Source organism: Aotus nancymaae, unplaced genomic scaffold (assembly GCF_030222135.1).
Source record: "Aotus nancymaae isolate 86718 unplaced genomic scaffold, 86718_ANA_hifiasm-v0.15.2.pri h1tg000043l, whole genome shotgun sequence".
Taxonomy (NCBI): Eukaryota; Metazoa; Chordata; class Mammalia; order Primates; family Aotidae; genus Aotus; species Aotus nancymaae.
In genome coordinates this window covers 15,602,024-15,629,872 of record NW_026988457.1, presented here as the reverse complement: position 1 = coordinate 15,629,872, position 27,849 = coordinate 15,602,024, and the positions used below count along the sequence as shown (strand labels likewise).

General features: G+C 38.9%; 1 protein-coding gene across 6 annotated transcripts in view; it reads left to right on the top strand.

Annotated features, from left to right (window-relative positions):
* ENOX1 (ecto-NOX disulfide-thiol exchanger 1) overlaps nucleotides 1–27,849 on the top strand; it is a 505,667-nt gene that overhangs the window by 224,707 nt on the left and 253,111 nt on the right. Inside the window, exon 1 of one of the 6 annotated variants that reach the window (XM_021669315.2) lies at nucleotides 11,442–11,513. The exons of the other annotated variants lie outside the window; for them this stretch is intronic. The gene's annotated coding sequence lies outside the window, so the exon portion shown is untranslated. Of the gene's footprint in view, nucleotides 1–11,441; nucleotides 11,514–27,849 lie in introns of those variants that run through there. 6 annotated transcript variants of the gene reach the window in all.

Here is a 27,849-nt window from a genome sequence, read left to right as displayed (position 1 = left end):
TGACAGAATCAGCTTTCAGAAAGTGGATAATAAGAAACTTCCGTGAGCTAAAAGAACATGTTCTAACCCAATGCAAAGAAACTAAGAACCTTGAAAAAAGACTTGACGAAATGCTAACAAGAATGGACAACTTAGAGAGGAATATGAGCGAATTGATGGAGCTGAAAAACACAACACGAGAACTTCGTGAAGCATGCACAAGTTTCAACAGCCGAATTGACCAAGCAGAAGAAAGGATATCAGAGGTCGAAGATCAACTCAATGAAATAAAACGAGAAGGCAAGATTAGAGAAAACAGGGTAAAAAGGAATGAACAAAGTCAACAAGAAATATGGGACTATGTGAAAAGACCTAATCTACGTTTGATAGGTGTACCTGAATGTGACGAAGAGAATGCATCCAAGCTGGAAAATACTCTTCAGGATATTATCCAGGAAAACTTCCCCAACCTAACAAGGCAGGCCGAGATTCAAGTCCAGGAAATACAGAGAACACCACAAAGATACTCCTCTAGAAGAGCAACCCCAAGACACATAATCATCAGATTCACCAGGGTTGAAATGAAGGAGAAAATACTAAGGGCAGCCAGAGAGAAAGGTCGGGTTACCCACAAAGGGAAGCCCATCAGACTCACTGCAGATCTCTCAGCAGAAACCCTACAGGCCAGAAGAGAGTGGGGGCCGATATTCAACATCCTTAAGGAAAAGAACTTTCAACCCAGAATTTCGTATCCAGCCAAACTAAGCTTCATAAGTGAAGGAAAAATAAAATCCTTTGTGAACAAGCAAGAACTCAGAGAGTTCATCACCACCAGACCAGCTCTACAAGAGCTCCTGAAGGAGGCACTACACATAGAAAAGAACAACCAGTACCAGCCACTCCAAAAACACACGAAAAGGTAAAGAGCATCAACACAATGAAGAATCTGCATCAACCAAAGGGCAAAACAGCCACCTAGCACCAAAATGACAGGATCGAATTCACACATAACAATATTAACCCTAAATGTAAACGGACTAAATGCCCCAATCAAAAGACACAGACTGGCAAATTGGATAAAAAGCCAAAACCCATCAGTGTGCTGTATCCAGGAAACCCATCTCGCATGCAAGGATACACAAAGGCTCAAAATAAAGGGATGGAGGAAGATTTACCAAGCAAATGGAGAGCAAAAGAAAGCAGGAGTTGCAATTCTCATCTCTGATAAAATAGACTTTAAAGCAACAAAGATCAAAAGAGACAAAGAAGGACATTACATAATGGTAAAAGGATCAATGCAGCAAGAAGAGCTAACGATCCTAAATATATATGCACCTAATACAGGAGCACCCAGATACATAAGGCAAGTTCTTAAAGACTTACAAAGAGACTTAGACTCCCACACAATAATAGTGGGAGACTTCAACACACCACTGTCAATATTAGACAGATCAACGAGACAGAAAATTAACAAGGATATCCAGGACTTGAACTCAGACCTGGAACAAGCAAACCTAATAGACATTTACAGAACTCTCCACCCCAAATCCACAGAATATACATTCTTCTCAGCACCACATCACACCTACTCTAAAATTGACCACATAATTGGAAGTAAATCACTCCTCAGCAAATGCAAAAGATCGGAAACCATAACAAACAGTCTCTCAGACCACAGTGCAATCAAGTTAGAACTCAGAATTCAGAAACCAACCCAGAACCGCACAGCCTCATGGAAAATGAACAACTTTCTCCTGAATGTTGACTGGATAAACAATGAAATGAAGGCAGAAATAAAGACGTTCTTCGAAACCAACGAGAATGAAGACACCACATACCAGAATCTCTGGGACACATTTAAAGCAGTCTCTAGAGGAAAATATATAGCAATAAGTGCCCACATGAGAAGAAAGGAGAGATCTAAAATTGACACCCTATCGTCAAAATTGAAAGAGCTAGAGGAGCAAGATCAAAAAAACTCAAAACCTAGCAGAAGACAAGAAATAACTAAGATCAAAGCAGAATTGAAGGAGATAGAGACACGAAAAACCCTTCAAAAAATCAATAAATCCAGGAGCTGGTTTTTTGAAAAGATCAACAAAATAGACAGACCACTAGCCAGACTAATAAAAAAGAAAAGAGAGAATAACCAAATAGATGCAATAAAAAATGACAAAGGGGATATCACCACAGATGCCACAGAAATTCAAACCATCATCAGAGATTATTACAAACAACTCTATGCACATAAATTAGAAAACCTGGAGGAAATGGATAAATTCCTGGACAGCTGCCTCCTGCCAAGCCTAAACCAGGAAGAAGTTGAAACCCTGAATAGACCAATAACAAGGTCTGAAGTCGAGGCAGCAATTAAGAGCCTACCACCCAAAAAAAGCCCAGGCCCAGATGGGTTCACAGCCGAATTCTACCAGACATACAAAGAGGAACTGATACCATTCCTACTGAAACTATTCCAAATAATCCAAAAAGAGGGAATCCTTCCCAATTCATTTTATGAGACCAACATCATCCTAATACCAAAACCTGGCAGAGACTCAACAAGAAAAGAAAACTACAGGCCAATATCCATGATGAACATAGATGCAAAAATCTTCAATAAAATACTGGCAAGCCGATTACAACAGCACATCAAAAAGCTTATCCACCATGATCAAGTAGGATTCATCCCGGGGATGCAAGGCTGGTTCAATATACGCAAGTCTATAAATGTAATTCACCACATAAACAGAACCAAAGACAAAAACCACATGATTATCTCAATTGATGCAGAGAAGGCCTTCGACAAAATTCAACAGCCCTTTATGCTAAAAACCCTCAATAAACTAGGTATCGATGGAACGTATCTCAAAATAATAAAAGCTATTTACGACAAACCGACAGCCAATATCATACTGAACGGGCAAAAACTGGAAGCATTCCCTTTGAAATCTGGCACTAGACAAGGATGCCCTCTCTCACCACTCCTATTCAATATAGTACTGGAAGTTCTAGCCAGAGCAATCAGGCAAGAAAAAGAAATAAAGGGTATTCAATTAGGAAAGGAGGAAGTCAAATTGTCTCTATTTGCAGACGACATGATTGTATATCTAGAAGACCCCCTCATCTCAGCCCAAAAGCTCCTGAAACTGATAAGCAACTTCAGCAAAGTCTCAGGATACAAAATCAATGTGCAAAAATCACAAGCGTTCCTATACACCAATAACAGACTTAAAGAGAGCCAAATCAAGAACGAACTGCCATTCACAATTGCTACAAAGAGAATAAAATACCTAGGAATACAACTAACAAGGAACGTAAAGGACCTCTTCAAGGAGAACTACAAATCACTGCTCAACGAAATAAGAGAGGACACAAACAGATGGAGAAACATTCCATGTTCATGGTTAGGAAGAATTAATATCGTGAAAATGGCCATACTGCCCAAAGTAATATACAGATTCAATGCTATCCCCATCAAGCTACCAATGACCTTCTTCACAGAACTGGAAAAAACCACCTTAAACTTCATATGGAACCAAAAGAGAGCCCGCATAGCCAAGTCAATTCTAAGCAAAAAGAACAAAGCAGGAGGCATCACACTACCAGACATCAAACTCTACTACAAGGCTACAGTAATCAAAACAGCATGGTACTGGTACCAAAACAGAGATATAGACCAATGGAACAGAACAGAGGCATCGGAGGCAACACAACATATCTGCAACCACCTGATCTTTGACAAACCTGATAAAAACAAGCAATGGGGAAAGGATTCCCTGTTCAATAAGTGGTGTTGGGAAAACTGGCTAGCCATATGCAGAAAGCAGAAAATGGACCCCTTCCTGACACCTTACACTAAAATTGACTCCAGATGGATTAAAGACTTAAACATAAGACCTAACACCATAAAAACACTAGAAGGAAACCTAGGCAAAACCATTCAGGACATAGGCGTAGGCAAGGACTTCATGACCAAAACACCAAAAGCATTGGCAACAAAAGCCAAAATAGACAAATGGGACCTAATCAAACTCCACAGCTTCTGCACAGCAAAAGAAACAGTCAATAGAGTGAATCGGCAACCAACAGAATGGGAAAAAATTTTTGCAGCCTACCCATCTGACAAAGGGCTGATATCCAGAATTTACAACGAGCTAAAAAAGATTTACAAGAAAAAAACAAACAAGCCCATTCAAAAGTGGGCGAAGGACATGAACAGACACTTTACAAAAGAAGACATACATGAGGCCAACAAGCATATGAAAAAATGCTCATCATCACTGGCCATTAGAGAAATGCAAATCAAAACTACATTGAGATACCATCTCACACCAGTTAGAATGGCAATCATTAAAAAATCTGGAGACAACAGATGCTGGAGAGGATGTGGAGAAATAGGAACACTTTTACACTGTTGGTGGGAGTGTAAATTAGTTCAACCATTGTGGAAAACAGTGTGGCGATTCCTCAAGGACCTAGAAATAGAAATTCCATTTGACCCAGCAATCCCATTACTGGGCATATATCCAAAGGATTATAAATCGTTCTACTATAAGGACACATGCACACGAATGTTCATTGCAGCACAGTTTACAATAGCAAAGACCTGGAACCAACCCAAATGCCCATCGATGATAGACTGGACAGGAAAAATGTGGCACATATACACCATGGAATATTATGCAGCCATTAAAAACGAGGAGTTCGCGTCCTTTGTAGGGACATGGATGAACCTGGAAACCATCATTCTCAGCAAACTGACACAAGAACACAAAATCAAACACCACATGTTCTCACTCATAGGCGGGTGTTGAACAAGGAGAACACATGGACACAGGGAGGGGAGCACTATACATGGGGGTCTGTTGTGGGGGAGTGGGGGGGACAGCGGGGGGGGTGGGGAATTGGGGAGGGATAGCATGGGGAGAAATGCCAGATATGGGTGAAGGGGAGGAAGGCAGCAAATCACACTGCCACGTATGCACCTAAGCAACAACCTTGCATGTTTTTCACATGTACCCCAAAACCTAAAATGCAATAAAAAAAAAAAAAAAAAAAAAAAAAAAAAAAAAAAATGCTCTTAAATTTTAGAAACCTGGAGCTAGGGTGATCATCATCTTAATCTTTCTCTGCCGTTTGAAATTTTTAAAAAAATTAAAGCATTGACGATATTTTAAATAGACAAGGCTAAGCTTAAACAAAGTCCTATTTAGGTACAGTGGTAATGAGAGTTTACCATTTTTATTTTTAATTTAAATCTGTCTTTGCACAATTAGCAAATTATTAAATGACCTCTCCTGCAAAGTCTGCAAGCAAGTGCCTGTTCCAACTAATAAGAGAACATGTTTTACAAGGTTCATGTTGATTAATTGACAAATGCTGATGAAATCAAAGCAGTGCGAAAATGCAGTGCACCAACTGCAGCATAAATTACTTTTGTTCAATAATGTTTCCAGTGGCTATACATTTATGGTTTGCCTTTCAATAAATATTAGTCTTAATTGAAACATCCATTGTGGAAATTTATCTCTGAAGATGATTGTCAGGAACCACAGCTAGAACTAAACATTTCTGTATCTGTGTATGCTTTTCTGCTCAATTAAAGGCATTGATTGCTATGAACATTTTAAAGATGGATGTTTTATATGTTGTATGAAAGGAATACAAACACAGTTAGTTTAATATGCTTGGAAAATAATACACTCTTGATTGACCTCAGCGTTCCGTACATTTCTGATAGCTTCAATAATAAATACAAAATATAAGTTCTAAACAACTAGACTTACACCAAGCCATCCGCTGTTATGGCAGCTATATAGGACTCCATTAGAAGAGCTATAAGTATGTTTCCAACATCGGAGACACTTGGCCAGACCCAGATTTCTCCTTTTGCATATAAATGAGTAGCTGTCAAAAAGATCTCCTGCATCCTGGATGAAACCTAAAGGTCCAGAGAAAGGTCCAGAGAATCCCAGCAGAGGGGGAATGTAAGTTAGGCACAGACTATCCTGCAGGGTTCCTGCCCCTCTCCTGTTGTGGTCCATGTCCATCTGATAGACTCCCATACTCTAGTGCCTTAAGAACACCTTGGCATGTAAATTTAGGGGTCCAATTAAGCCGATCCTTTAGTTTGGACATCCTAAGATGTTCTGCTCATTCACATTCCTGGGAAAGTAGATATCCTCCACAAAGTGACATTGACATACTTTTCCCAACAAAGTCATTTCAGTTCAACAAATATTTATCAAGCCTATTATATGCCAGAAACTGTGCTGGGCCCTTGGGATATACACATGAATCAGACAGTTTATCTGGAGAAACTTACAATAGCCAATCATATCTCTGAACATTTGCAATGTGTTATTTAAAAGACATCTTTCTATAATTTGCCAATTTTTTGAGCTCCTGTTGTGTACCAGGCATTACTCCAGGTGTCCAAGAAGTATTCTAGATGTTTTCTTTCTTTGATACTAATCAGAGACCACTATGTTGTCATGGCCCTCTAAGGCAAATCTCATTTGCTGGTGTTCTGTTTGAGCTATCCTAGTTGCTGATGACCAGTTTATAGTTGTACTTAAGATTATCGCAGCTGCCAGACCTGGATTGAGATGAAGGTTTGACTAGTACAACAGGATTGACTAGAGACTATCATTCTAAACTTTAGTCAGAGAGTAGTGCGACCCCCAGATGGTCACGAAGATTGTGGAACAGGAATATGGGATTGTGGGATGAAGGAGTTAAGGGCAATTTAGGACATGTGAGAACCAAGCTGATTTCAGGACATGGATCACAGTAGAAACAGATTAAACTGGCAAGGTTGGGCAGAAGTTGGATGGGGCTTATAAATGGGAGAAGTCCAAGTAATTGACTAGAAGGTAAGCCCGGAAGGCAGAATAGTGATGGAGGGTATAGAAAGGCAGCCAGTTAGGAGAGATCAACGCAGGTTAATAAGCAGGTGAGTTAGAGCAGTCAGCCCAGTTGGCATTTAAGCACTGAGAAGATAAGGAAGCACTGGGACATATGCCACCATCAAGAAACTCAGTTTTAAGAAGAAGAAGAAAAAAAAAGGAAATCCTTGCCACTGAAAATTCTGGTAATCTAGGCCACAAAGCTCTGAACAAGTCTGGCAGCATGATGGAGAATTTCTGAGTCTGGGCTCATTTTGTTCTCTCAGCCCAGACATCATTAAGACAGTGTCTGGGATGCTGTAGTCACTCCACAAATATTCCACTGAACTAACCTGGGTTCCGAGAGGGAGGCAGCTTTCAAATAAGGCAATTTTTATATGGCAGTATACAAATTAAATTGTCTTGGCACTTAATGAAAAAAAGGCACAGGACAAACACACAAGAAGGAAGGTGATCATTTGTCTCGGTATTTACATTTGTTTCCTCCCTTGATTTCTTTTCTTGTGGGATGGCACTTAGGAAAAATAGGGACAGACTACTGTGGAACCTGGAAAGTTCTATGAGTGTGTGGTTAGCTGTTACCCAAATTGGAGATGTTTTCCTCATGGGAGCTTTCAGAAGGAAAGCAATGAAAAGGGAAGGCTGAAGTGATTAAACCCTGCAGAACTCCCAGGTTTATGTCTGTGAAGATTTCAGTGAGGAGCGAGAGCTTAGCTGAATTGCTTGCGTCACACCCAGAATCTCTTCTTATCTCCCCACAGGAAGGGGCTGCCTAATGACCTTCATCCCCAGGAGGCTCTTTTGCTTTTGGCGATAGCTGCCAGTAAAAATAATAGGAAAGATTGTTCCATGTGCCCTTGGTAACAGTCCTATTGTGCTGGTGTTGTACATCACACATAAAAGTTGTAAAACACAGTCTTTTTAAAAATGCCCTCTTTTACAAAGTTGGGTCATTGAGATTCAACAAAAACCACCTGGGCAGCATCCATGCCCTTCAATCGCCATTCAGAGCCCCACGCCAGGAAACACCTGAGCGCCGTTCCTTCTCGTGCAGTCATGGACCACGTTCCCTCTTTTAACACTAGGTGGGGCATTGTTGTTATTACAGTGGCTCTTAAAAAAAGGAAATGCCTAAGACCTAGAAAGAAGAAAATATTTCTTTAGAACGTAATATCGTTCTATAGAATCAGAGAGCACTGAAGCAGAAAACAGCCAGGAAGAGAGTACAATCCAAATCCTTGCTTCTCATTCTTACCTGAGGAAACTGTGACCAGCCCAAGTTCACATAGGAGGTCAGTGGCAGACTCAGAACTGGAAGCCAGAACCCAGGTCACCCTAGCCCAGGGCAGCCCCTGTCCCCTGCCTCATGGCCACACACCCAGGGAAGAGGTGCAGGTGGCACGTGGATCTAACAAACCATTTTCTTTTATATGGAGGATAATAAAAGAAAATCCCCAAGGCCTGTCGTCCTGAATACATTCCTCCTATAACTTGACTCTGCGTGTAGATGACTCAGAGAAAAGTGAACAATGAACACAATTCAGTTTTTTTACCTCTCTTACACACATAGGTTTTTTAAATGCCAATATGAACGAATTAACTTGATTTCATAAAATGTGAATAAATGAAAAATGTTTCCAGCTAATTTAAGGATTTAAAATTCTGGATTAGTTAGGCACTGTGAAACGAGTCACAGTCTGTCTTCTTGGTCTTTCCAGCCATTTCCGGCCATCTTCACTTGAGCCATTGTCACCCCTGATCTTTACGTAGAGCCCAGCTGAAGACAAGGGATGTCTCAGAACTTTTTTCTCTCTCCAGGTTCACCCAGGGGACCTTGCTTTTCTACCCTTCCTTTGCCCTCTGTGAAAGAAGTAGAACATGAAGCCTGCAGCTCAGCCTTCACCTCCACGCACACCAGTGTGATTAAGTTATTGAAAGAAAATGATCCGGCTCTCCTTGCTTTCCTTGCTTCTGACCAACAGGTCCCAGCACAGAGCAAAATCCTGGCAGACCCTGTACTTAATAGGCCTTGGCAAACTATGTCTTAGCAGACTCTTTCTTAAGAAGGTTAAGGCTTGTGTTTTAAGCAGACTCAAAAGGGGTGCTATTGTGGTCTGCTTAAAACACTTTTGCTTTTTTTCAATTGACTGGTAGCCCTCCCCGCTCACAGGCCTACAGTGCTACTTCTAATCTTTAGTTCAGTTATTGCAGCGTTCTCACTTTCTCTGTATCTACCAAGGTACTTCACATCCTCTTCTTCTTACTACCTGTACTTGTTAAACAGGTAGGTCCTTGGGAGAAGAGCAGGCTAGTCATAAAGAAACAATCTAGATTGTAATTTTTGCTTCATGTTAGACATTGCACACTTAAACCTTTTTGAAATAAAACGCTTTTAAAAGCCAAATCTGCAAAACATGGCATGTGTGGATGATTATTTTTTCTTCACTTAGAATGCCTCTCCTCTGCCTGGTCTGATCCTATTCATCCTTTACAGCCAGCTCAAATGTCACCCCCTCAGGTGAGCTTCCACTCTCCCCATGCCCAGGTTGCCTTCCAGGATCCTCACTGTTTACTCCATGCTGCCAGAGCCTCTTATTCCTACCACCAGAATATATCAGTTATCTCCAGTACATTACAACCAGTTACGTATGTGTCTGTCCTGCCAGCACAGTTGTGGACTCCTTAACAACAGGGACAGTGGATGGTGCCTGATTTCTCTTGCATCACACAGGCAGAGCATAGTAGATGATGTGCATTGGGACTTCTTTGCATATTTACAGGATTAAATCAAATTATGTCAGTGCCAACTCTTTTAATAAAAGGATTCTGAGCTTTTGGAAGGTGGATCAAGTAAAAGCGTAATTTAAAAGTCATAGTCTTCTGAAGTTTCCTGAAGACAGTTTCTGAGGATTTAAAAATTCTTATATTCTTATTTTAGTTTGAATGTTTTATATAAAATTGGCCATATATTACTATGTATATGAGGACACTGGTCATTTATTTGCTCCCCACATCTGAATTGGACAGAATTTTTGGTCACAGATTCTTTTTGCTACATACAAAAGATGTATACTGGAAACGTCTGTAAATCTAATGTCTGTAAATAAAAGTATACATTAAAGTGCACTAAGGGAGCTGTTTATAGAAAACATTTTTCCAAGTGAATAATATTTATATAAAAAGAATAATTTCTGAACCTATCAGAGAATGTGACTTTTATAGAGTAGTATTTTTTCCCAGAATGATAAAGGCACTTTTGTATTCCAGTCAAAATTCTCCTGGCATTAATTTTGTTTTTCCATGGTATATTTAAAACACTGGACTGACTCTTAAGAAGATTTTTAATTTATATAGCAGATATTCTAAAGTTAATAACTCCTCTTACTGTCATAAAATTGGTATGTATTATTTCTCATCCCATTAATAAAAAATTACTTGTGTAGGCATTTAATGATTTTAACACAAATATTATTTGAAGGAATCAGTATATTATACCCTTGATTTGCAAGAAGAACTGAGGGCTGATGTGAATGCTGACGTAGAGCTGGTGTATGGAAAAGGACCCTAGGCGTAAATCTCAGAGAAACACTTACTGTCCAAAGAACCAAAAATGTTGTGCTTGGAACTGAAGTTTTATATGAGTTTTATGTAAATGTTTCCATTTTTATTTTTTCCAGATTGGCCTAAATCAGAGCAAGGGATGGGGTAGTGTGGGTTTGGGGATATTGTGATTGGTATTTAGAGTGAGTGACTGTCAGTGTCTCTGTGCGTTCAGAATGCAGGGTCACTGCTGCCTCTTGCCCTGTCTCCCAGTGGTGGACACAGCAGAGCTCTTTTAATAATGCATTCACTAAGTTGCAAAATAATATTCTTGGCTCTGGAACTACATATTTAACACATTCTCAGCATATGCCATATGGAAAGCCTAGTGCTTTTAGACTGAGGTTCTGCCGTGCATAAATAAAAAACTTGAGTGTTGACCTTTTTCAGTAAACAATACTAGAATGTTGAGTACCTTTAAAATTCAAATGCAAGTTTTAAAATGTGTTCTCATTTTCCTGGGCAGCTGAGACCAACCTGCACTAATACCCAGCTAATCTGGGGGCTGTGAAGAGCCGGGGAATCAGTCTGACTCGGTTCCTCTATGCTTGTTTTAGCTATATGTGTGGAGGCTCTGGGGCCCTGGTCTGTTCAATTCTCCCTACGTGTAGGTGTTTTAATTTCCCAGGAGATCTCTCTTGTGTCTGGGCATTCGTATGGTGAGCATCAAATTTAGACCCACGTGTATACTTCCACTCAATTTTAATTAAGTAGTAAAACTGATCTTTATTTATTAGAATTTTATTTCAAACACCAACATCCCTCCTTCTACTTCTACCTTTAAAAACATTTCTATTGGCTTAAAAAAAAAAAGTATCTGAAGTGCAAAAAATATATATATATAAAAGTATCTTTTCTTGCTCCTAAAAAATATCTAAGGAGAAAACCTCCACCTCATTGTGAGATCTTGTCCAACTTTTATTACTCGTTCTCGGGATTACAGTATGCAGAGCGGGAGTAGCTGACTGGAGATTGCATTTACCCAAAGATGATTACCAGCAGACCCGCAGTGCTGCCTTGGGGCAGGTAGGTTCTGGGACAGGACCTCCAGGTGGGAGAGCTGTATCTGACCTATTCCACTGAATTAAAAATTAAAAACTGTTTAGAAGCAGGCTGGTAACTTCTAGCCTAGAGCATCTAGTAGTAGTCCTAGGTTAATGAATGTGTTTTAGAATCATGTTTCCTTTCTCCTTGCTTCAAATGGCCCCCGCTCTTTGTTTTACTCCTCCTGTCTTTTTTCCTGTCTGAACAATTGAAGTAACCATGATAATTCTAACAATTTGAGCTGAGATACTGATTTTAAAAAAATATGCAGCCCTTGTAAGAAATGACATGAATATTTAGCTTAGTATAATGTAATTTCAGTCAGTTGCCTGGAGTCATTAGTTAATAAGGATTTTTTTTTTCTTATAAATCTTGGGGGAAATTGCAGCTAATATGAAAACAAGTTTGCATCATAACACTTAGTTAATACCCCAGATGCAACATGGAATCATTGCAATTTCTTAAGCCTATATTTATACATTCAATTGTATATAATGACTACTGATCTTAAATTAGAAATATCAGAAATCAGTAGGACAGATCTTCAGTTTTTTTTTGTTTTTTTTTTTTATCTTTCATGACTGTGACATTTTTGAAGCATACTAGTTATAGAATATCCTTGATTCAGGTCTGTCTGATGTTCTCTCATGATTGAATTGAGGTTATAAAATTTTGGCAAGAATACCACAGAGGTGGTATAACCTTCTCAGTGTATCACGTCAAAGGGTATATCCTGTCAATGTGTCTTATTACTGCTTTCAATATCTGTTTAATAACATCAATTGAAAAAAGATTTTCTCCAGTTAGCCAAATTATATCATTAATCAAAACATAGTATTCTTGTATCATTCTTATGACTGGGGTTCATATTTAGTATTTTTAAAAATATGCTTTTATAAATGTTACCTGGATAAAATTATACTTCAGTGATTTTTATTATAATTAACACTTTTTACAGCATTCTAGTTTTAGGCATTCATGTAAGGTTGCTCTTATTTTTAATTTTCTGATTGGCAGAGTACAGTTTTTATGGAAACTACGTGAGATGATACATGTGGCAGTGGTAGCAGATAGTAGATGCTTGGCAAATTTTAGGTAAAGTAGAATTCTGATTTTGATAATTTTTGTGTTAAAAAAACTCACATTCAATCTCAGGGCAGTAAAATGTCCAGAAAAATGTCATGAGTTATTTACATATTGTAGTAAGCACTGTCAGCAAATGTTTAACTTGGAACATAAAAACACTTTAATAATCACAATTAATATAGAGATTTTTAACATTTCTGGCTCTTCAAGTTAGCCACTTGTTTCTACTTCTTTAATTGCTCTGCTAAAAGACACTTTAAGTTTCTCAGTAATTCATCTTTTCATTCATTTAGTGGTTTTTTATTTAACTGTTAGAATTGATCGTTAGATATAAATGACAGGAAATCTCTAGATTTATCAGACTTCAAGGCTAAGGCTTCTGAGATCTATTAATAGATAAGAAACAGGAACTAGGTTTAGCTTCTGTTTCTCAGGCTAAACATCTATGCCTAATTCACCCTTTTAGATATTTATTCCCTATTTTAAATTTTATTTGTTAATATAAGGGGCTACCTTATATAATATCAAAGTTCTGGGAGTCAAAGTGTTTCCTCGAGGTTAAAAAAAAAATTTTAAATGTTTTGCCTATAGCTGTACGCTTTTGGTTATTTCTGAAACCATTTTCTGAATCTATAATACACTCATGGACATACCTATAGGAATATTGAAAATAATGCATTGTGACTTAAAATATTTCACAGGAAAAATCTGGCTCATTGCTTGTTTATTCACTGAACTGAACGTGTTTGTTCCACCAGGTCAGTGATGATATATACAATAGTGAACAAAAAAAACGGAATGCCTGCTTTTATGGAACATCCATCTAGTCGGAGGAATAAACATTGAGAAAAAAGTAAATGAAAAAAACTATGTAAAAGCACACAAAAATGTTAAAGAACTAGTTGCTATAAGAAAGAATGTTCATCAATAATATAAAAAATATAAGAAAAGATTGAATTCAAGTGAGTCCAGTGATCTCTCAGCCAGTGTTTTGTCTGCAAGCTTAAGCCAGGAACACTATAACATCACATTTGTGGACCCTTAAGTTTAGAAAATAGGAAGGCTAGGTGCAGTGGCTCTCACGCCTGTAATCCCAGCACTTTGGGAGGCTGAGACGGGCGGATCCCATTAGGTCAGGAGTTCGAGACTAGCCCAGCCAACATGGCGAAACTCTGTCTCTAATAAAAATACAAAAAAATTAGCTGAGCGTGGCTGTAGGCACCTGTAATCCCAGCTACTCGGGAGGCTGAGGCTGGAGAATCACTTGAACCCAGAAGGTGGAGGTTGCAGTGAGCCCAGATCTTGCCACTGCACTCCATCTTAGACAGTAAGAGCGAAACTATGTCTCAAAAAAATAAATAGAAAGATGAGAAGATAGGAACGTTCATTTTGTAAATTTCTTACTCAATACTACACTGTTGAACATAGAAAGTCAACTAGCTGCTTCTTCAAAAATTTCAAAAAGCCTTCTCTTTCCCTTCCTCCTTTCAACTAATTACTCAAAGAGCTATGGATTGACTGTATACTACAGTGGCTGTCAAATTTGGATGCATATCAGTCTTCTTTGGAGCTGTTTTAAAAAATGCCTGCGCCTCACACCAGACCCACTAAATCAAAATCTCCTGGGGGTGAAGACCAGGCATACGCATTTGGAAAAGCCTCCTCAGGCAAATTGATTCAACTCCAGTGCCCATCAGAGGCTGAGAGCTACTGTGTGCCAGGCACACAACATAGCTTTGGGGCTACTGAGAGAAGCAAATAGCCATCCAAGGGACAGACACATTTTTGTATGGTTTGTAAGTTTAATATTGAAGCATTTGATTGCTCTATGGAAAACTTAAGTTTTTCTCCTGAACTAAACTAATCCTTTAAAAGTGTTCTTGTGCCATGGAAATTCCTATTTTTATCCACCAATTCCTTTGAGGTGGAAACCTGGGATTCATTTTTGAATGTGTTTGTTTTGCACCATCACACATGTCACTCACTCCCTCTCATTTCCACATTCCAATTGCTCACCAAATGCTACCTCCTGTGTCTCCAGAAGCACCTCTCAAGTCTGCTCCCTCTCTTCATCTCCACTGCCACTGCCTCATCTTGCCTGGTCTCTCATAATTACCTCCGAATAGGTTAACCCTCCTCGGGATTGAATTCCTATAGAGTTTACCCTGTACTTCTCTAAGAATTATCACTCTAACTTACAAATTTGATCTTGTCACTCCCCATTTAAACTATTCCATTTGGTCCCCACTGCCTGTGGGAATTAAACTCCTTAGCATGGCCCCTGCCTACATTTTTAGCATCATTCTCCACTTTTTCACCATGTTCCTCTACAGCCAAACAAAAATACTCATTTTCTGTACCATGGCACATACTTTTCACACATAAGTATTTTTGATCATAGTGTCGTCAATGCTTAAAACACATTTTAAGGTGTTTTAATGTCCCTCCCCACCAATTTTTTTCCTCTATTTAACCTTGGATAAAATCTAAAATTACCTTCAAAGTGAATTGTTTTTTCTTCTGTTTTATTTCTATCAACCTGCATTTTAGTGCATTTACCCATTTATCTGTATACCTGCCTGTATACTGACCTATCTATCCAGGCCTCCCTTCTTTGGAGTGCGTTTCTTGTTCACCTAGTATTTAAAATGCTGCTGCACACAGTGGAAGTTACTAAATATCCACTGAATAAATGGGAAAAAGAATGAGTGGCCCTGAAATCAGTCTGCCATAAACTCTACTCTTTGGCATATTGCTTAACTAATCTAGTTCACCTTCTATATCTCCTTTATTTCTAATATGTGAAGATCAGTCTCATCCTTTATCTTTGCCCCAGGTCACAAACCTAGTAAGTTTTCGTTCTAAAACTGGCACCAACTCTGGAATTCCAGTAGTCATTATGGGTCATTTCCATAGTTGCACTAAGTTCTCAAGGTTGAATGATTGAATCCTGATAAAGTTGCCACAAGCTCAGATTTTGAGAAAGTAAAGTGGAAGCGTTTAATCTGGTGTCATACTATGTTGGTTCCAGGATTGGGTCTTACTGGCTTGTTCTGTGAATGTCTGATGCTAGTTCTGTGTTGCTGAGTAAATCCCCCCATCACTACCTAAAGCTGAAATTCCATGCTTATTTTGTTTATACTGCCCTTCCCAATGTATGGATTATTTTGCTTGCAGGGGAGGACTCACAGAATGGGGGTTGAACAGTTCTGTCATCTTTGCTGTTTATTGTTAATGGCCTTCCCCAAAAGTATTGCTATTTTTTTCCTTGTTCTTCTTTTTAAGATATTTTAAAATATGTTCTGTAAGCATCCCTTTAGGATGTTTTTCGACATGTTCAATCCCAGTCCTGTATTTAGTCCTCTTCGGCATTCTTCTAGGAATTATTCCCACATACTAGTGTTTGTCTTTACTCTTTTGTCCTTGGTTCCATTTATTACCTGTCATTTTAGAATCAGAATTCATCAGAGAAGTTCTTGTAAGACATAGTGATTTCTACAGTGGCACCTCCTTTTCTTTCATTAGGATTCCAGTTATGGAATCAAAATTTTATTTTTCTAAATCTCTCTTATACTTATTAGTTAGCCCTATTACCTGTGTGTTCATATCATGCTTATATTTTCTCTGAACCTTAAAAAAATGTTTTCTGTAAGTCAGTGGTGTGGATCTGATTAGAATTAATGTTCTCTATCCTCACCATTATGAACTCCAAGCTGTATAGTAACTTTCTTCCAAGAGTCCTGTCATCTTCATGTTGTTATTGACTTATTTTTGCAGCTGGTCAATATCAAGGCTGTTTTATAGCTCTTCTCTGCCATGAAAGGTGAATAGACTCCTGCCATTCCTATCCTGGTTTAATTAAAGCATTGCAAATCTGCTCTCCATGACTTTATTTAAGGTTCTCTTAAAATATATAATATTTTATGTATTGTTTTTGGTCTCTTGGTTAGTGAATTCTGAGATTACTTTCTGTGTTGTAAAAAATGTACTCTATTTTCCTTCTACTGAAATGATCTCTTTTATGCTTTCTTTGAGCAGTAAAACCTAGTTTTAGTATTTCATGAGTTGGTGAGTAAATGCATGTTTATATTGTCAAGACTTTCCTAATCTTTTCAGTCTATCTTTTATAAAGAAGCTCACTTTAGTTTTCTAGTTGATAAACCAGCATCTTTATGTAGGAAAACATTGTACTTTAAAAGCATGAATTTAAATCCCTTGACATTTTTCTCAAAGCAACTTTTTAGAGAATAAAACTACTGTTGTCATTATTTAAATACAGAGACTAATATAATCTGAATAACTTGACTTAAATGTAAAATAGTAAAGAGGCAGCTATGTCCTTTCAGCAGCCTCCAACGCTCCCAATTTCACACATTTGAGTTTACCATTTCCTGCCTGAGCTGCCTGCGCACTTTCCTTCTCTCTCTTCCCACTTAGGTTTTTTTTTTTTTAAAAAAACCTTTGAGACTCAGTCCATATTCTTCTCTCTGTTCATGGTGCTTTCCTGATACCACAGATGAAAATAACACCTTTCTTCTGCCTCAACCACACACTTCTACAATAAATGTTTTCCTTTAATATTATTTGTTTCAACGTCTAGTTATTGACCTCCTAGGCATTATTGAGACATATTTTTTTGTGAATGGAAATAAAGACTGATTAGTAGGCAGAATTTTGTTTCTGAACCATTATATTTAAAAAAGCATAAATGACAAAAGCTTTCAAAATACCAACAGCATGTAAGTATTTTGTGTTTTTAAAATAGAAATGAAATATGTAGGTTGCGTGAGTACTGTGGTTTATTTTTTGAAGTATATGAATCATAATTATCCCTATCCATTTCAAAAGACCCAGGCATCATTGTGTAAAGGACAGTATTAAGCAGAATCTGAAGCTTGGTGCAGTGGTCAGCAACTGGGCAGAGAGGACAGGTGCCAATACAATATCCTGGTAGGTACCAGCTTCCCACAGCCTCTGCTGTCTCACCTCTTGGTGGCATTGTCAGTTGGAGTAGAGAAGTGGAGGACATAATGTACAATCATGCTGCTGAATAGAATGAATCCAGATGGTCAACCATGTTCTAGCCAACAGACCACACTGCCCCCAACACTTCCCAGTGGTGAGGTGAGCTCCAGCATGCAGTGCTCCATAGGAGTCCTGTGTTTTCAGTTACTCCAGGTTGCAGGTTTCCTGGCTGCAATGGCATACTCCATTGCATGGCTCATCAGTTTCCGGTTTTAGAATGACCACAAGGAAAACAAATGGTGTTTCCTGGTAAGATCTCATCACAAGTGACCAGACAAATCCCTATAACAACTCTGTCTGCTGCGTGCAGAGTATTATACTAAGAGGTCTGTAATCTCCCCTTGCCTCTTGCATACAAATATCTGGGAAATTAATGGAAGAGAAAACACAAATACATTAATATACCAAAAAAATACACAATAATGAGACACTTTAAAGGGACACATAGAACGGTGTTTGTCAAAATACATTTTGTTCAGTGGTTCGATGGTGTATACAAGCTTAATAATTTTTGCTGTATCTGTACCGTCAAAACATTTATATACTCACTCATTTTTACACAGTTCAATAAAGTACTCATTTTAGCCTCACCCTAAACAATGACGTCTGGTTTTCTTTTAATATATTTTTCCCGACACATATTAGGTTGAACTATATGAAACTGCCAATATTTGACCATTTTTAAAATCCACAGAAGCATCAATTTCACATGACTCAAAAGCAAATATAGCTATTAAAAATTAAAATAGTGGTTTTGGGTCCCACATTGAATCCTCTGACATACCACCCTTGGGGAACTCTAGAGTTCAGAGGAGCAAGTGGTTGTAGAGAATCAATCTTACACGGGGTCTTGGAGGAGGTGGGCCTTTATGTGAGCCTAAAAAGAAGCGTAGAGAAGAGAAGGAGAAGCTGTACCCACAGTGGAGCAGCTGTGAGCACTGGCGTGTAGGAGGCAGCGTGCAACACCAGGCAGAAAGGAAGACTGAAGGACTAGAGGGAGAGTGGCTAGCTCCTTTGATGTCTCAATCTTGCATTTATTTGAGAACTATGTTTTTTAAAAAAGCATATGAGCACAGTTTTAAGACCTCTCTCAAGTTTCCTAAAAATTATTCTCTTATTGTTTCTTGTACCTTGAGCAGGGTCAGGTACTTCTGTTAGAAAGCACATGGTTGTCACCAGGGTGACCACTTTGGCAAGAGCTCTGTAAGGTAAATAAAGGAGGCATGAATCTGACTGCATGAAGACAGCTGCATAGGCTATCAAATCCCACGGAAGGTCCTACTGCCAATGTTAGCAACTGACTGGATTGAGGCTCCATCCAGTGTGTTCTAGAGGCTCCCTTGGCCACTCCTGTGAACATCTTTATATCTTGCTGGCCCATCTCTACTGCGCAGAGATTCCAGCTTCAGGCCTGTGTCCTTACCAGGTGCAAGTAATGGGTAACCCACCCAGCACATTCCTCTGAGCTTACTATGAAAATATATTGAAAGTCAGTTTCCTAGGATCAGTTTCCATGGTTGCCCTGCCTATGGCAGGCCCTGGCTTAGTCCTGCCTTAGTCCTGCCTGAGGTGTGTTCCAGCAGGGAATGTTGAGGCATTTGGCAAATTGGCCATGGAACAACATGAACCATAGTTTTTGGAATAAAAAAGGAACAAATGTGTTGAAAAAACTCAGAATGCATCAAGTCATAGAAATGTACCCTATTACATTTAGAGCTAACTATAATTTAGGAAATCATGGATAGAATTTATTATTTTCTTATATTTAAAGAGAATAAACATATGTGTATGCATTTTTTTAAGACTTAATTCTTTTAGAGCACTTTTAGGTTCACAGCAATATTGAGCAGAAGGTACGGAAATTTCCCATATATATGCTATGGTTTGAGTTTGTCCCCACCAGCACTCATGTGGAAACTTGATCCCCAGTATGGCAGTGTGGGAGGTGGGCCTTATAGGCAGTGTTTGGGTCATGGGGTCAGATCCCTCATGAATGGCTTGTTGTTGCTCTTGAAGTAGTGAGTGAGTTCTCTCTCAGGTAAGACTGGATTAGTTCTCCAAGGAATGTTCTCATGAGAGTGGATTGTTATAAATAGGATGCCCCTGAGGTTTTACCTGTTCATACGTATTCACTTCCCCCTTGATCTTCTCTGCCATGTTCTAATGCAGCATGAAACACCCTCGCCAGAAGCCAAGCAGATGTTGGCACCATGCCTTTTGTACAGCCTGCAGAACCATGAGCTTAATCTTTATAAATTACTCGGCCTCAAGTATTCTTTTATAGCAGCACTAAGCAGACTAAGACATAGCCCCAGACCTCAGACATACATTGTCTCCTTCACATCAACATCCTCCTCAGCGTTGTTACAATTGATGAGCCTACATTGACACCAGAGTGCACAGTGTATATGTGTTTAATTGACAATTAATTGCTGTTTAGTGAATAGGGTTAACTATTTGTGTCTGGCAGAAAGAATAAGTCAAGCTGCTCCCTTGAGGTAACAGTGTCTGAATCCCCCTAAAAAACAAACAAACAAACGTAAAGGGTAAAAGTAGAAAGCAACATTAATAACCACAGAAACAATCCATAAATGAATCTCAGGGCTGAGATGGAGTTTAAACTGTACACAGATCTTTAAAGTGTCAAAGTCATTTTCTTTCTTTCTATTTTTATTGATTTAGTTATTGGTTTTTTTGGGGGGTTTTTTTGAGACAGAGTCTCACTCTGTTGCCCAGGCTGGAGTGCAGTGGCATGATTTCGGCTCACTGCAACCTCTGCCTCCCAGGCTCAAGCAATTCTTGTGCCTCAACCTCCAAGTAGCTGGAATTACAGATGTGTGCCACCACACCCAGCTAATTTTTTAAAAATATATTTTTAATAGAGATGGGGTTTCACCATGTTGGCCAAGCTGGTCTCAAACTCCTGGCCCCAAATTGATCCACCTGCCTCAGCCTCCCAAAGCGCTGGGATTACGGGTGTGAGCCAGTGTACCCTGCCTGATTTTATCTCTTATGAGTCCAGAAAAACCATAACTTCTGGTAATTAGTGTATTTCATTGTCCTTGAAAATACAGTGAATTTTATTTGAGTGTTTATGGGTTTATATTTGAAAATTTTGTTTTCAAATGCAAACACATTTTATTATTACTTTTTGTGTTTGCATTTTATTATTATTGGATGTGATAAGGCCAGCAGATCAGGAGATGACTGCCATAGAAAAGATAGTTTATTACTCACAGTTCCCAAGAGAAGGGAGCATGCCACCCCATACCACGAGGAGCCACACAGGGAGGCACCAGGGTCAGTTAGAAGGGAGAGGAAGTGAGAGCACCTTTACTGTGATTTCTGCAAAAGAGGAGGCAAGGCAAGGTGGGATAAACAGGCATAAGATGGGCTAGTTTGAATAATTTAAGCTCTAGGGTGTAAGGGCTCTGTCAGGAACAGTATACTTGGCTTTGGGGTGATTAGGCCAGAGGAATAGTGGTGTAGCATCTAAGAACCAGTAAAGGAAGTGGTTGAGGGTCTGGGCTCTGGATTGGTTGGTTTGCCTTTGAAGTATGTGCTCCCAGGTGAGGGGTTTGCTCTCTTGGATTGGCTAGCCCTGGGAAGGGTGATCCCTCCAATGTTAGCAAGAACCCAGATGTCAAAGCATCAGGAATACAGAAAATCAAATGGTAATGATTAATACAGTGTATGTATATACACCCACTCACTCATAATATTTAATCAATGAATTTGCATATGTGGGAGGGAAGGGTGTATGTCTACTAAGTACTAGGCACTGTTTTGGCTGATGGCAATTTACCAAGAAAACATTTTAAAAAGGTTAAATATAAGCCTGCTCTCATGGATGGGTAACTTATCAAAGAAATAACTATGTAATATAATCTCAGATGCCAAGAAATCCTAGAGAGAAAGAAAATAAGGCTAATAGAAGGACAGAAGGTAACTACAGTTGCTATTTTAGGTAGAGGTCAGGGATGACATTTCGTCAGAGAAGGACCCAGGTGAGGGAACCAGGGTGGTTGTGCAGGTATCTGGAGGAACTGCGAGGGCAAAGTCACTAAGAGAAGATCACATTTATTAGGCTCAAGGAAGAGTAAAAAGACCTGTGTTGTGGCAGCTCCAAGAGAAGCAGAAGCTTTAGGAAATGATGTGCCGAAGTGACCAGGAGCCAGAATCTGAAGGACTTTGGAAACCATCTAAGAAGGATGGGAAACTGTTATTTCTGAGAAGCTGGAAACCTAAGCCCTATGAAGACAAGAGTTAAGCTTTAGAATCAAAATGCAAGTGAAGTATCCATCAGCCCATTCTATTTCTTTATTTTCTACACTATTAGATTTTTTTTTTAATGTTCATTTGAAATAGTTTAGTTTGCAAATAGGGAAGCTTAATATCTTTCTCCCCAAAGGTCTACATTTAGAAGTTATTTTTACAGTTTAAAACAAATCAAACAACAACTTCTCCACACAATGCAAAAGGACGGCTTTAGGTCATGACTGCAAATGACTTTCTGTACCACTGAGTTGCTTTGGCATCCAGGTGGTATTTAAATAAAATGAAATGCAATTTTTTTAACTGCAATACTTTTGTAAATCTAAGAGATGAAAAAGGAGCTATGGACAATCAACAGTTTGTTTTTGTTTTCTATTAAATTGTATTGTTTTTTGCAGTTGGTATCGTTTACTGAATATAAAATAAAATTCACTTGCACAACACTTACTGTAAGAGCGCCTACAAAGAAAACCTCATTTCTAATCTAATTGTGGGCATTGTGCCTTCATTAAAAATTCATAGGGTTTGTGAATGTGTCACATAAGTACGAGTCTCCATTATTTCCTCAGCTCTTTTCCCACTGCCGGTTCTGATCAGAATTTTAAAACACCCATATCAAGAAAGGTGTTCTCTGAAGAACAAAAAAGGAAGAAAGAAGAGAAATTATGAATGTAAATAGAAAGACCTTGTGACCAAATATGCCGCAGTTTCCCAATTTCGCTTCAGTGTATGTAGGTCAATGGACAGGAGCAAAACAACCTTCCCTTAACCTCTACATCTTGGTTTTGCTATTTAACTACTTCCTCTCAGTAAATTTAAGTGTGTTATTCACTAGTAGCTGATCAGTTGTTTGTTTTGTTTTAGATAAAGGGAGGATACTAAAGAGTAGACGGAGTTAGCTTCTTCTCCATCCTAGTTCTCACGCTTCTTCCTCCACATCAGCCAGACCTCAGTAACATATAAAATGTATATTTTATGCATGTTGCTTGCACAATGGACAAGACAAGCCATGCTACACAGTTAAATCGTTTGGGTAGGCTCCATGTTGAGGTCCTATTGTTTACACTTTATATGCGTTCACTGGTTTGCATCAAGAATATGCAAAGACAAGAAAACCAGTAGATAGCATAAAATAAGAACATACAACTATAACAAAACTGATCACATAACATGAAGGAAATATGCTTTTCTGGATTTCATATATAATTGTACAGTAATTGTATTGTGTTTAATATATTTCAGAAATTACCTTTTCTCCTCATCTAATCTTATTTTTGCAGTTTAGCTTAGCAAGGGAGCTTCCAAATCTTGAAACAATTTCAGCGCAATACAATTGGAAGGATATGACTATAACCTCCATTTTATTTTGCATCACATTTTTAATAGTAACTCATGTTTTCTCTTCTTCTTGCCGCCCTTCCTAACATGGCCTGCTCATCTCTTTGGTTCCCAAGCATGTGCTCTAACAGCAGATTACATGTCCAGAAGATCCCTGCTATTGCTGGCCATTGCTCTGAGTTTCATATTACACAAGTCATTCCGCATTTGATGTACTGTACCAGAGTAATATACAAACCAAACCGTGATGCAGGTGCTGAACCCCCATCACACACAGGCTCAAACTACCTACTTTATTATTCTGCTCTCATGTGTACCAACAATGAATCAAAGCAAAATACTGGTAGAAAAAAAATGCAGACCTGATTATGTACTTTGCAGGTGGGAATAGTGGCTGGGAAGTTGTGCTCATGAAGCTGTCCTTAGCAGAGTTTTTGCTGCTGCTGCTGCAGTCAAAAGAATTTCTTTCAGAGGGCCTATCTAAAGGGATCTGCATTTTAACTCTCAAAATATATGACAGTTTTGCTAGTAATGTTTCATTCCTTTCAGCTCCTCCAAAAGGCATTATACGTTAGCCTCTCCAATGACTCGTGAGATGAGGATTGAAAGCATCAAGTGGAAAAGCTCAGGAAACCGGCCCACAGGGTCCTTGTGACAGGAGCTCTTCTCTGGAATGCAAATTGTGCTGCCAAACTGCTTTGCACGTTTCTTATGGAGAGTCAGAGAAAGCAACTTGCCCAGATCAGCTCTCAGGGTTTCAGTTTGTCTCTACTGGGTATGAAAAAGTAGCTGCCACAATGGGTGATGATTCTAATCAGCACCTAGGGGGACTTTGATTTGAGTTTCCCACATGATAACTGACATAGATCCTCACTCTCCCAGCACCTTCAGAATATCAACGATCCCTTGGGATAGGAGTCAGAAGTTGGGTTTTCTGGTTTATTCAGCTTGTGGCTTTACCCAGCTCTACAGTACCTCCCACCCTAGTTTCTGTAGCTCGTGTTCCCAGTGACAGGTAGGAAGGAGAACTGCATTCCAGGCCTCTTCCTTGTAGCTAGCTGCCAACATGATGAGATAGCTTGTGTTAGAGATAATGTATTTTGTACCATTAAGAGAAGTAGAACCTGTGAGCCGGGCGTGGTGGCTCACGCCTGTAATCCCAGCACTTTGGGAGGCCGAGGCGGGTGAATCACGAGGTCAAGAGATAGAGACCATCCTGGTCGACATGGTGAAACCCCGTCTCTACTAATACAAAAAATTAGCTGGGCATGGTGGCGCGTGCCTGTAATCCCAGCTACTCAGGAGGCTGAGGCAGGAGAATTGCCTGAACCCAGGAGGCGGAGGTTGCGGTGAGCCGAGATCGCGCCATTGCACTCCAGCCTGGGTAACAAGAGCGAAACTCCGTCTCAAAAAAAAAAAAAAAAAAAAAGAGAAGTAGAACCGAAAAAGGTTCTGGCAGAAAGGGGATGAGGTAAGAAAAAGTAATAGTAACCCTACTCCATCTCCCGCCTTTCTATACATAAAGCTGGGATCAGTCTTTCTACCTTGCCATCCACCTCACTCACTACTGCATTCCATCAGGCAGTATGGTTGTGGTGAGGGTGTGGGTGATTTAGAGATTGCAAATAGAAGCTGTTGACACAGGGAGAATGGACCTGGACAGTCCTTGATAGTGATGATGTTTATACCTTTTTTATCCCAAGCTCTCAGCTCAAATTACCAATTTACCCTCAATATACATATTTGGACAGAGTTAAGCCCAATTTGGGTTACAGATCAACCTTAAGTAGACACTTTATATGTTTGTTCTCTCTCTTTGTTTCTCTAAATATGCAATTATTATTCTGACTTATTTAAGAAAATTGTGCCTTTTAATAAAGCACAGGTCTTGAGTTGTCTTTCAGCAGTGATTTCTGCTCATTTGCCTAGATTCTTTCATTTACCTACTTCTAGAACTGAAGTCGAGGGTTTGAGAAGGCTGACTGGGGTAAGGGCCATGTAAAGGTGTAACAAAGCTTCAGGTCCTGATTGCCATGAGAACCTCAGACCAGGGTTTGACCTTGCCGTGGCAGGGTATCGCCTGGTGCATTGCTGATGTTGGCCCTTTACCTCCAAGCAACTTAATACTCCTGGCTCATCCTTCTGGTTTCAGCCAACTTTTTTGTTTTCTTTTCTTTTTTAGAAGCAGATGTCTAACAGAGTTTCCTTTACCAAGCCTAGTAGAAGGTAATACACAAATAGGTAGTTTTATCCAGAATCTAGTTGTTGTTTTCTTATAAGAGGCATGCTCCTAAGAATATCTAATTTGCCATGCTTGGAAAGTTCATGTCTGACAGTGCTTTTTAGTTTTTTTAGTTACCTGACTGTATTATTGCAATCATTTTGAAGACAGGGTCTATGTCTTGCTTACTATTATGTTCTTAGTATCAAGCACCGTACTACATACAGTCAACATCTAATAAAGATCTGTTGCATAAATGCATCTCCCCCCGGAAATGGAACTTTTACAAAAAACTTAGACTTCTTTCTTTCATTAGAGCCAGTTAAACCCAGAGGGACCTTCTAGTCTGACTCTTTGCTGGAGAAAGTTGGAGTTCCTCAAATCTGTAACAGAGGTCCAGGCTAGGACACATTGAGTCCTGGGCTCTGCCATTCATTGGCTTTCTGACCTTGAATAAAAATCCAAAGGAGTAGCCTTCTGGACCTTAGTTTATTTCTTTTGTAAAAAGTTGGAATAACATCTGTCTTATAGGTTGTTGTGAGTCTTTTTCATGAGATGGAGGATGTGAGCTGCTTGCCACAGTGGCTGCTATATAGTGAGCTATTTTCCCAGCGGTTGCTTCTGGGGAGTGTGGTTGACTGGCAGATAAGAAGTAAGGGAATGGCATTCGCCTTTTACTTTATAGACTTTAGCTTTGTTTGAACTCATTACATGTATAAGCAATAATACTTTAAAAAAAATTTCCCAGCTCTCTAGTGTGTATTGATATTTATTCTCAGAATGAAGAGAACTGTGTCATTGCATTTCTGTGCAAGTTTTACCCTTAGATAAAAGGATGGTGAATTAGCCAGTAGTTAAGAATAGTAGCAAGAGTTTAGGGAGTGTGTTTGAATGAAGGTGCTGACCCCTACTAAAATAAGGGTATGTTGTTAGGAGATCATACAGTGAGAAGTCTGGACATGATGGTGCATTTCATTTTATGTTAATTATGTGTCTCACTGTTACATCTGCCTTATTTTTACCTTATTAGCAAAACTCTGTCTGTGGTAGACATTGTGTCAAGTTGACAACTTGGATGAGTATACAAAAACATGTCTACTTCAGTGTGCAAGTAATAAAATCATCATCCTAATTGCCATAATAGTCAAGGCCTGATCAATGTTTGGAGTTGATAGACAATGCGGTTCTCAAATGCCCGCACTTCACACACTGCACTGTTTAACCACCACTAGTTGCTGGTTATTTTCTTAAGTTGTCATTTTTCAATAAACATTATCTTATAAGCCATAAAATTGAGAATTGCTCAAGAGTAAAGATATCAGAGGACTTGAAAAGCAGAAGATCTTTTTCATTAACACTAGAAAGAAAAAAAGTAATAATGCTGGTGGGAATTCTTTTAAAATATTTGTTTAGGTTGGGTTTAAGCCACATAACTGTGAAAATAAAAACCTTGGTAGCAATAGCAATATACTGCAATTCCCACAAAGTACATTCAGCACGATTTCTTTTTTTATAAATAATAAAACCATATATACATATGATGACTCTAAGCTAACATGAAATTGCATTTAGTACCATGAGCCAGATGTTTTTCTCTCTCATATCTGTATTCTTTAAGGTGAATTTTTGCTCATGCCTCCTCCTTCTTTTCCACAATATTTACGTAATCCGTGAATAAATAATGGATTGGCATTTGACCTAAACTGAGTTTGGCAAATTTGAGAGGAAATACAGCTTTGTTTATCTTCCACACAGTAGGCAGGAAGGAGACAGTGCCTCAGAACACAGTCAGTCATTTAAAACCTTTATAGGCAGCAGCAGATGTATTTACTGCATATCAGATCAAACATAACAAGTGCATTCACATCTGATGTTTAAGTATAAGTTTGTCTATAGAAATTTTGGAAAGGATTTTTTTTTATCATTTTGCTTTTGAAATTATTTGCCTACAAAAAGTACTTTCATTTAAAACCAGCTCTGATTTCTCTGCAATTGTACAGACTCAGTAATTTCTGCAAAGTGAGATAGCCCAGTTGCAAATGGTTTTCAACTATAATGACTTTTATGATAATACTAAATTTGATAATTAGAATTGTCATAATATGCAATTTATAGACATTTAGTTAAGTATGTGTTTTAGATAGCATGCTTTTCATTGCATTTGACACAAAATATTTTCAGGTCTCCAGTATTATTGTAGACCCTATGCCTCTAGTGCCTAGTCGAGAACACAGCCCTAGTTAGATAGACTGGTTCCTCAGAGGCAGATGGATCCTTTGGTCTGGAAGACTATAGTAGAAAAAGAGACTATTTGAGTTGCTTAGTTCTTCAAATGCTATCCCCTTGTAAGAAAGGATTTTTATGTGACATTCT